The sequence below is a fragment of the Solanum tuberosum genome, unplaced genomic scaffold, assembly GCF_000226075.1.
Source record: "Solanum tuberosum cultivar DM 1-3 516 R44 unplaced genomic scaffold, SolTub_3.0 scf00231, whole genome shotgun sequence".
Lineage (NCBI taxonomy): Eukaryota > Viridiplantae > Streptophyta > Magnoliopsida > Solanales > Solanaceae > Solanum > Solanum tuberosum.
Window position 1 is genome coordinate 803,450 of NW_006239157.1, and position 11,429 is coordinate 814,878.

The 11,429-nt window shown below is 31.3% G+C and overlaps 1 pseudogene; it reads left to right on the forward strand.

Moving 5' to 3' along the window:
- Positions 1-576: 576 nt before the first annotated feature.
- LOC107057671 (flotillin-like protein 1) lies at positions 577-1,674 on the forward strand (annotated as a pseudogene).
- Positions 1,675-11,429: the final 9,755 nt, after the last annotated feature.

An 11,429-nucleotide genomic window follows, 5' to 3' on the forward strand; every position in this document is an offset into this window, starting at 1 on the left:
ACATGCTGGTGGATTTTTTTTGCTTATCAAGTTTTCTGTTTTGTAGGACTCAAAGATTAACTTATAATTCAATACAAGAAGTCCAAAATGAAGGAAAAGATATAATAAACATGGATCGGAATTAAATTCCCAATATACGGCTAACAAGATGTCTAAATGAGAACTTCAGAATGCTACAATAACGATATTATGCAAGAACTGTAAGAGCTCGCAACAATCACAAAGATTTTCACTGGAAGAGAAACAGACTTACTAGATCGTGTGTGAAAGTTGCAATTGGATCTGAATTTTTCTCTCCTCTTTGGCAGTGGTATTAGTTCTCTGTGAGCTCAACCTGCCTAGAAAGGGAATTAATCTGAAATGATTTCAATTTACAGCGTCACGAAATTCAGTTTTGTACAATTAAATATTCAACCAAGAACACAATTTAAGATTCAAGATTTAACACTGATGGTTTTTACACTGTGAAGTTTGAGTAAAATGTAAGTTTCTACTTGTCGATGTGTTCTGTTGTGGCCTGTGGGTCTTGACAACCTCTTCTTGTCATGTTAGGAAGATCAAGAAACTGCAAACAGGATGTACCGCATAGCAAGGGCATCTGAATTTTTGGTGATCGCTGGGATTGGTATTAATGAACTGAAGATCACAAAAAAGGCACTAGTATGGCCATTGCAGAAATGTCGGGTCATTGATGTTACTCCTGTGAACTATACTTTTGAAGTCAATGCTATGAGTGCTGAGAAGCTGCCCTTCCTTCTCCCTGCTGTTTTCACTATAGGTCCATGTGTGGATGACCATGAGAGACTTATCAAATATGCTAAACTTCTATCCCACCATGCACGTGATTCACACGATGCGAAGGACCTTGTTCAAGGTGTCATTGAGGAAGATACTCGTGTCTTGGCTGCTTCCATGACCATGGAGGAAATCTTTAAAGGCACAAAAGATTTCAAGAAGGAGGTATTTGACAAGGTTCAGCTTGAGCTCAACCAATTTGGCTTGCTGATTTACAATGCTAACATTAAGCAACTGGTCGATGTTTGAGGGCACGAATACTTTTCTTACTTGGGGCAGAAAACTCAAATGGAAGCTGCAAACCAAGCAAAAATTGATGTTTCTGAGGCCAAAATGAAGGGTGAGATTGGAGCTAAGGAGCGAGAAGGTCTCACACGTCAAAATGCTGCCAAAATTGACGCTGAGACAAAGATCATATCCACCCAAAGGGATGGTGATGGAAAGAAAGAGGAGGTTAAAGTGAAGACTGATGTTAAGATATATGAAAATCAGAGAGAAGCTGAGGTGGCTGAGGCGAATTCTGTTCTGGCAACCAAGAAGGCTGGGTGGTCTCAGCAAGCAAAAATGGCTGAGATCGAAGCCCAGAAAGCTGTAGCAATACGGGAGGCTGTATTACAACAAGAAGTTGAGAGAAAGAATGCATTGACTAAGACAGAGAGCCTGAAAGCACAACATCTCAGTAAGGCTACTGTTGACTATGAGATTAAGGCAAGTCCATCATGTCACAACACTTCTCTTTTAGTACCTTGGGGCAGATTTTTTTTGCTAATCAAGTTTTCTGTTTTGTAGGTACTCAAAGATTAACATATAATTCAATACAAGAAGTCCAAAATGAAGGAAAAGTTATAATAAACATGGATCGGAATTAAATTCCCAAGATACGGCTAACAAGATGTCAAAATGAGAACTTCAGAATGCTACAATAACGATATCATGCCAGAAACTGTAAGGGCTCGCAACAATCACAAAGATTTTCACGGGAAGAGAAACAGACTTACTATATCGTGTGTGAAAGTTGCAATTGGATCTGAATTTTTCTCTCCTCTTTTCTCTGTGAGCTCAACCTGCCAAGAAAGGGAATTACTCTGAAATGATTTCAATTTACAGCATCACGAAATTCAGTTTTGTACAATTAAAGATTCAACCAAGAACACAATTTAAGATTCAAGATCAGACCCAGCTACACATTGAATCTGAAGTCATAAGCAATCATTAACTATCATAAGAATGGCGATTGCAGACGAGTTGAATTAAGGTTGGAAAAAAGAACATCTGGCTTAGGAAACGACACCCAAAAGAACAAGAAAATTGAGATTTTGTATTAGAGAAAAAGGGAAAATGGGTGAAGGTACAAAGCATCTGCTTATTGTAAGAATGAAATAAAACAAAGAGCAAAGCAAAACTTTAAATGTATAACCCCTCAATTCAAGAACGAAAAGGGAAAATTGTGAAACCTGAATTGTTAATCTCCATTACTAATCTTCTTGAAAAGGAAAACGACACCCAAAACCTCCATTGCTAATCTTCTTGATGCTACTGAGAGTAACAGATGATCCAAAGAGATGGAAGCACGGAGGCAAAAGGAAATATTTCAAAAGCATGCGTGATGAGCCGTTACACTTCTGCTCATCTTCGCTTCTTGCTTGTGAGTTTGAAAAAATAAATAAACACAATGGAACTAATAAATAAATAATATACTCAATATTTGTTTATTTTTCGACATTTATTTTAACACATGCACCAAAATAAATAAATAGTAATAATATAGTTATGATTAGGGTTGGGCGTTCGGTCGGATTAGTTCATGATATTCGGTTCGATTTTTTTATTTTCGATTTGGTGAAAATGTAAATCAAAACCAAATTGAAATAAGTTCGATTTGGCTCGATTTTCACAATTTTGGTTCGGTTTGTTTTTTTTTAGTTTATGAGATTACATTAGATATGTTGTTATGAACAAATTCACCTCCTTGTAAAATTTCAAATAAGGTGTGATTTGATCTCTGATAGAACGTACACAATAATTAGATGATTTTTAAAATTTTAGGACCTCATTACTTGTTATACATCTTCAGATTTAGATGTTATACGCTCATGTTCAGTTAAAACATTTCCAAATAAGCATACAAGGTCTCTGTCTCTGAATGTGAGAGACGAGGGTGGTCGACAAGTGGTTTGTGTGAGTCATGACGACAGCGACAGCGATGGCGACGACCTATGGTGTGCATAAGTCACATGATAACAACGATGGATAACAGAGATGAGCGGATTGTGGAGAGGTTAATGGTTAGGACTTAGGAATTTCAATTTTAATTTTGGATTAATTTTAAATTGGGTTAATTTTAATGGGTTGTGGGCAGTAGCCATTTGGGGGAGTCCAGGGCTCAAGGCATGAGTTCATGTGAGTAAATTACATTTTGATTTTTTGGTTTAACCGAATTAAATTATTCAAAACTCGAAAATCGAACCGAAAAAAGTAAAATTTCAATATCTTAAATTGAAACCAACCGATTAAATTGAAATCGAAATTTAAAAAAATTCAGTTCGATCGATTTTTTCGATTTGAACCGAAATATGTCAAGCCCTAGTGATGATGTACAATAACTTATTGTACATATATTAATGATGAAAACTTGAATAGATACGAAATTATACTAGATGTCCCTCAAAGTGTGTCATCTTGGTTTTTTGTCTCTCGTAGAAAAAATCTTCAAGACTAGTAATTTTTCTTCAGTATCTCTTTTGAACTTGGCAGCAAAACTTACTTTAGCATTTTAACTAAACAGACGTTTAAATACCTCTTAACAACTTTCAAGTTAATTAAATTACACCCTAATGGGTGACGTGACAAAGTGAGTTGACTCACTCTCCCAAATGCGCGTGAAGATATTAAAAAAAATTATAAAATCATACACATGTCATTTTCTATAGGTCAATATATAATTAGTATTTTAAATATTATTTTATTGATACATTAACTTTTTTAAAAATATGTGAATTTTTTTGGTGGCCCAAAAAAATTAATTTTCTTTTTCTTTATTTTGTTGTCTTCCCCAATATAACTTCTTCTCCATTGAAGCATCACCACTTCCTTCATCTTCAACTTTGTTCACTACTTCCATTTCACCAATCCTTTAGTAATCCATAAAATTCAACACCAATATCTTTTATTGACGTCAATTTCACAAATATAACAATTTACATAAATTTTGAGTGATCTGTTTTTATTTTTTTTAATTTCCACAAGACAAATTTGAGGTGGGGGGAGAGGGGAGGGATTCGAAGAAGAAAATATGGTATTGTAGTAATACTTCTCTAAAGTTATTTAAATTTTTTTTTGAATTTTTTGAATGATCCGTTTTAATTTTTTTAATAGATTCAAAGAGGGGAAAGGGAGGGGAGGGGAGAGGAGGAATTCGAAGAAGATAATGTTGTATTGTAATGGTTCTTCTCTAAAGCTATTTTTTAAAAATAAATTGTGAAGAGGCAGAAAAAAGAGCAGTGAAGGGATAGAAATGATGAAGAAGAAAGAAGTGAGGGGAGGGGAAATAAAAATGGGTCTTTGATTTTAGAAAATGTATTTTTAATTAATTAATTAATTAGTGTAACTTAATTTTAAAAAGTGTTAAAGAAAAAAATGGTTAATAAACAAAAAGAAATAAATAAAAGTAATGACGTGGTGGTGACATGGCTATGTTGTGGCGCTTACATGGCTATGATATGGCAGGTGAGAGTGGTATTATATTCATTTCAAAATTGTTAAGGGGTATCTAAATGCATGTGTAGTTAAAGTTTTAAGGTAAATTTTGTTGCCAAGTTCACAGGTGATTTGATGTGTTTTTTTTTTCTTTTCTTTATGTATAGAACAAATATAATGTTGTCCCTCTATACCTCAAATGTTTTTAAACAACCTCCATGTTCAATTGTCTTTCACTATTTTTTCTTCTTTTTTTTCATTCTTGAGTTTTATTATTTTTCTTTTATTTATAATTTTTTTCTTTTTTTTTCTTAACTCTTATTATTTTTGCTAATGAATTGAAAGTTGAGTAGAAGATCTTCTTTCTTTAATGTAACGATTCTTCTAGTCATTTTGTAAATTTTACTTGTTTTCTATAGCTTAGCCCTGCTTACAACCTTTTTCATGGATAATTTATAACTTGCGGGAATAAGTGACGTGATTTTTGAAATATTTTTTTGTTTTTAATAAATAGAAGGGAAAAAGAGAAAGAGTTTTGTATGTCGTTCTATTTTTATACCTGCCTGTCTGCCTATCTATCTATCTATCTATCTATCTATCTATCTAGCTAGCTAGCTAGCTAGCTAGCTAGATGTCTGTCTGTGTATCTATCATCTCTATCTATCTATTTATCTATCCATCCATCCATTTATTTATTTTACTAGTTTCAGGGCACGTGTGTATAGTATATATAGTATACGATGTTGTAAAATAGAATTAATATTACTAAATTAATTATTTTTAGTAAATAATTATAACTTAAAAAACATAGGACAAGTGCTTTAAAATGATTAATACGTATTGTTATAGAGTTACTTGTATTTTGAGATCAAAATGACCAGATATTTTTGAAACATTTCAAAATACATTCAAAGTTCAAATATGGGGAGAAAGTGACACTTCTTTATTAGTATTATTATTTACATAACTCAATTTTGTAAACAAATCTAACCAACAAAATTTAAAAAAAAATATCAATACAAAAAATGTCACCAATAGTCTTTCCTCTTGAGGTTATGAACATAAATGATGGACACCATTTAAGTATAATTTTCTCTCTTAAATATTCATATTTCAAATTAAGTATGTGCATGAAACTAATAAGGATTACCATAAATATTTCAATATTTTATCTTTATACGTAATCTATCTTTTACCAATTAATACTTGAGTACGACTATCATAGAGAGGTAATTCTACAAAAAAGGTACTTTATTGTTATAACGAATGATGGTTAAATTGAGGTTTGAGTGCATGTCAAATATTTAGCTTGACAATTTCTTTCTTTTAGATATACATATATATTTAAGTAGCATAATTTAATTTTAATATATATATAGCATCACCTTTGGTGAAAAATATTTCATTTCTTTAAATTTCTACCGTATCTTTGTAGAATTGTAGTCTTCTCCTTTTTCCTGCTGCATACATACCATATAGTTGTTGTTTTAATGAAAGTATCTAGTATCTTATACAAGTTATATCGTGATATAAAATATTAAACTTTTTCAATAATAAAAATTAATAGATGAATAAAATTTAAATTATTGTTTATAGAATCTTTAATTTGAATCAAGATTATTTTATGATCAATCACTATTTACTTATCTATTTTTATATAGCTAACAAGGAGTGTATCATGTGACCTAAAATTTTCTCAAATTAAATGAACAAAAAATAATAGGAGAAAATATATGGAAAGATACATAGCCAATGAAGATGGAAGACGGAAATATAGTTTCATGTTATATTCACAATAGAGTTCTATTTGATTAAAATCTCTTGTAACCAACACTTTACTTTTTCGTTCATTTTTACTTACATATCTATTAAAATATATATTATCATATTATAAGTAATAGTGAAAATCTATTTTTGAAATAGTGAATTTAACATCAAAACTAATAATTCAACGAACTAATGCTCATTGTTTTAGCCAAATCAGAAAGAAATTATTTTATTTGAGGGTAAAAAAGAGAAAATGGCCAAATCCCTCCTCAATCTATAACCAAATTCTCAACTACACACTTATATTTTATGAGAGTCCTATTACCCCCTTGAACTACTTTAAAGCGAAATATATACCACCCTTAAACTAGATAACCACATTCTTTGTATGTGGCGTGCACACGCGCTACAACTGTCAAATATCATTATCATTATTATTTTAAAAGTAAATGTTATTCTTCTTTTTCATTGCCAACAACATCATCTTTACTCTTCTCTTCTCCAGATATTGAGACATGATTTTTATTTCTTTTCACTGTAAACTCCCCTAAACCTTTATCTCCCTCCACCCCATTTCTCCCTAGACACCCCACCCCCACCCCCACCCTCGTCTTCCATAACCCACAAATTAGATCTCAATTCAAGATTCATATCAACACTTATCATCTCTTTTTCGGGTAAAAGAAAATCAACAATATTTATCAACAACATCACCATCACAACAACAATTTTATCAAGTCATTTAGATCAACCCCTTCACCTCTCCCACCCAAATTCTGCAATCTTGGCACCAATTTTAAGTTCGAAGTTTTTGCTAATCATCTTGGACTTGAGTACAATTATGCCCTTTTGAATCCTTCTTTAAATAGTGTAGGATTTATGCCTTTTAAACTTGAGGAAATAATTTGGATTATCAGGGTTGAGCATAATCGACTGGTGGTTGCTGCTCAAGTTCCTAAAATCGTTATTGGGTGTAGTTTGAATTCTTCATCGAAAAGTAATAGAGATTAGATAATATCTGAAGGTTGGTGAATTTTATTAGAGTAAAGAGATTAAAGACGATTTAATTTTATTCACTATATGAGTAATATAATAATTTTAATGCTTATTTGGTGATTTCGATGGTGATTTACAATGTTAAGAATTGTGAGTAAATAGTGTGACAAATAATGAGAAAGTACTAAAAGATGGGTGAAGACATTGGCTGCTATGGTAGTGGGCTAGTGGTGGTTCAACAATGGTGATGAAGAACATGTAAGGTGGGGTGATTTTTTTGAGTGATGAGAGAGAAAATTAAATAAAAGACAAAAGTAAAAAATTATATAGTAAAAAAAAAGTCAAAATATTTTTAAAATATCTTTTTATCAGTTTTTTCAACTTTCACATGCCTTCAAGAGTGTGAGCACACTCTCTGTGCCATGTCAGCACTTAAGGGTGCATTTATACTACTTTAAAATAGTTTAAGGGGTAATAGGACCCCTATAAAATATAAGTGTGTAGTTGAGAATCCGGTTATAGGTTGAGGGTGTATTGGACCATTTTCTCGGGTAAAAAATAAAAAACCAAAGAAGAAATATCTTACCCAAATCATGTGACTTTATTCATATTTTATTATTATTATTGTCTTCCCACAACATTTCCTCACCGTTAACTCATAAAAATCGTAAGAAAATATACGAGTGTCAATTTATGAATGATTTGCTACAATTTGTTCACCAACTCCATCTTATGTGGTACCTCGGATTTCATTGAATTTTGAACTTAATCAACTATTACAAATAACCCTGAGATTTTTTTTAAGAAGTAGAAGAGTAGAAAACTTTAAAAATCGTAGTTTAAAAGTGAGAGGAAACCCTCTATTTATAGCTAACAAATAGTAGTATTAATAGGTGCTAATTGTTCCTTATCAGAAAAGTTGACCTTTCATAAAAGTCACTGCTCATCGGAAAAATCACAACCTTTTGCAAAAGTCACAACTCATCGGAAAAGGCACAACCCTTTGAAAAAAATCACAACCTTTCAGAAAAGTCATAACTCTTCGAAAATGTCAAACATAAAATTTTCTCAAATTAAAATGAACACAAAATAATAGGAAAAAATAATATGGAGCGATAGATAGCAAATGAAGAAGGAAGACAAAAATATATGTTCATGCTATATTCACTTTAGAGTTCTATTTGATTAAAATCTCTTGTCACCAACACTTTACATTCTTCGTTCACTTTTACTTACATATCTATTGAAAATAATTATTATCATGTATATATTATCATACTATAAGTAAAAGCGAAAATCTATTTTTGAAATAGTAGATTTAACATCAAAACTAATGATTCAATGGACTATGTTGATGCTCGGTGCTTTAGCAAAATCAGAAAGAAACTGCTTCATTTGAGGGTAAAAAAAACAAATAAAAAATCAAAGAAGAAATATCTTACACAAATCATATGACTTTATTTATATTTGTTTATTATTATTGTCTTTTCCACAATATTTCGTTACTGTTAACTCATGAAAATCGTAAGAAAATATACGAGGTGACTTTATGAATGATTTGCTGCAATTTGTTCACCAACTCTTTCTTATCTTGTATCTTGAATTTCGTTAAATTTTTAACTTAATCAACTGTTACAAATAACCCTTGGATTTTTTAAGAAGAAGAAGAAGAGTAGAAAATTTTAAAAAATTGTAGTTTAAAAGTGAGAGGAAACCCTCTATTTATTTCTAACAAATAGTAATATTAATAGGTGCTAATTGTTCCTTATAAGAAAAGTTACAACCTTTTGTAAAAGTCACTGCTCATCATAAAAATCACAACCTTTTGCAAAAGTCACAACTCATCGTAAAAGACACAACCCTTCGGAAAAGTCATAACCCTTTGAAAAAAATCACAACCTGTCGGAAAAGTCACAACTCATCAAAAATGTCAAACATAAAATTTTCTCAAATTAAAATGAACAGAAAATAATAGGAAAAAAAATATATGGAACGATACATAGCTAATGAAGAAGGAAGAAGAAAATATATGTTCATGCTATATTCACTATAGAGTTCCATTTGATTAAAATCCTCTTGTCACCAACTACTTTACTTTCTTCGTTCATTTTTACATACATATCTATTAAAAACTTATTATTATCATGTCTATATTATCATATTATAGGTAATAGTGAAAATCTATTTTTTAAATAGTGGATTTAGCATCAAAACTAATGATTCAATGGACTACATTGATGCTCCTTGTTTTAGCAAAATCAGAAAGAAACTGCTTAATTTGAGGGTAAAAAAAAAAAAAACCAAAGAAGAAATATTTATTATTATTGTCTTTACCACTACATTTTGTCACTGTTAACTCATGAAAATCGTAAAAAAAATACGAGTGTGAATTTATGAATGATTTGCTACAATTTGTTCACCAGCTCTTTCTTATGTGGTACCTCAAATTTCGTTGAATTTTGAACTTCATCAAATGTTACAAATAACTGTGAGATTTTTTAAGAAGAAGAAGAAGAGTAGAAAACTTTAAAAAACTGTAGTTTAAAAGTGAGAGGAAACCCTCTATTTATAGCTAACAAATAGTAGTATTAATATGTGTTACTTGTTCCTTATCAGAAAAGTTACAACCTTTTGTAAAAGTCAATGCTCATCGGAAAAATCAGAATCTTTTGCAAAAGTCACAACTCATCTGTAAAGGCACAACCCTTCGGAAAAGTCACAACCCTTTGAAAAAATCACAACCTTTCGAAAAAGTCAGAACTTGTCGAAAATGTCAAAACCCGTAAAAAAGTCTCATCGGAAAAGGTACAACCCTTCAGAAAAGTCACAACCCTTTGAAAAAATCACAACCTTTCGAAAAAGTCAGAACTCATCGAAAATGTCAAAACCCGTCAAAAAGTCGAAACCCTTTGGAAAAGTCACATTTGTTTGAGAAAATCGCAACCTTTTAATATGAAAGGGTATTTACATTTAATATAATACAAATAATTAAATTAATAAATAAAACAAATTGAGTATTTTTAATTAGGGGTATTATAGTAATTCAACATTCATTTTAGGAGTTCATACTTTTAAGGTAGTATAGATATTATATTAAAAGCACACACATTTTCACATTTAAGGGTTGTGAAATTTCCAAAGATTTATAATTTTTCCGATGAGTTGTGACATTTTCAAGGGTTGTGACTTTTCTACAAGGTTGTGACTTTTCCGAAGAGTTGTGACTTTTTTGAAGGGGTTGTGACTTTCCAAAGAGTTATGAATTTTCGATGAGTTGTGACCATTTTTTTTTTGATAAGGCACAATAAGCATTTTTCTTTGTTGGCTATAAAAAGAGGGATTTCCTCAAATTTTTTAACTACAATTTTTTTAATGCTTTTCATTGTTCTTCTTCTTAAAACACTCAATATAGTATATTTTCTATTATATTAAAAGAAGACACCATTTTACATTGAATGGTTACAACTTTTCCAAAGACTTGTAACTTTTTCAATGAGTTGTGACCTTTTCGAAAGGTTGTAACTTTTATGATAAGAAACAATATGTGTATGCTCATACTACCCATTGTTAACTATAAATAGAGGAGTTTCCTCACATTTTTAAACTACAATTTTTTTTATGTTTATATTCTTCTCTTAAAAAAAACTCAAGTTTGATTTACAGACGTTGACAATTTCAAAGTTCACTGAAACTTGATCACTTCCTAACATGAATGTTCAAATTAATAGGCGGAATGGTCTGGGAGACCCTTGTACTTGGCTCCGTTTGTATGTTGGACCCTTATACTTACGACTTTGTCAATCGAACCCTTAAACTCGCTGAAACACAATTATTAAACACCTCTGACCATTGATTGAACACATGTGACATTAATATTGCTGACTTGGAATGATGCGTGGTTCCACGCGTTTTAAAGAAAGTGTCTGAAATTTATATGAAAAAAACAATTAAATTTTTTAAAAATAAATAAATGAAAAACACCAAAAAAAACATAAAGGCAGTTATCTTCTTCAAGCAGCCTGTCGCTGCTGCCCCCCCCCCAACCAACCCCCCAACCAAATTTCTTAAACCCATTCCACTTCTTTCCTTCTCTCTTTGGATTCACCCACCATTTCCCTTCTTCTTCTTAACACCCCGCACACTGTCTCACCCCTAAATATTTTCTCAAAATTCAT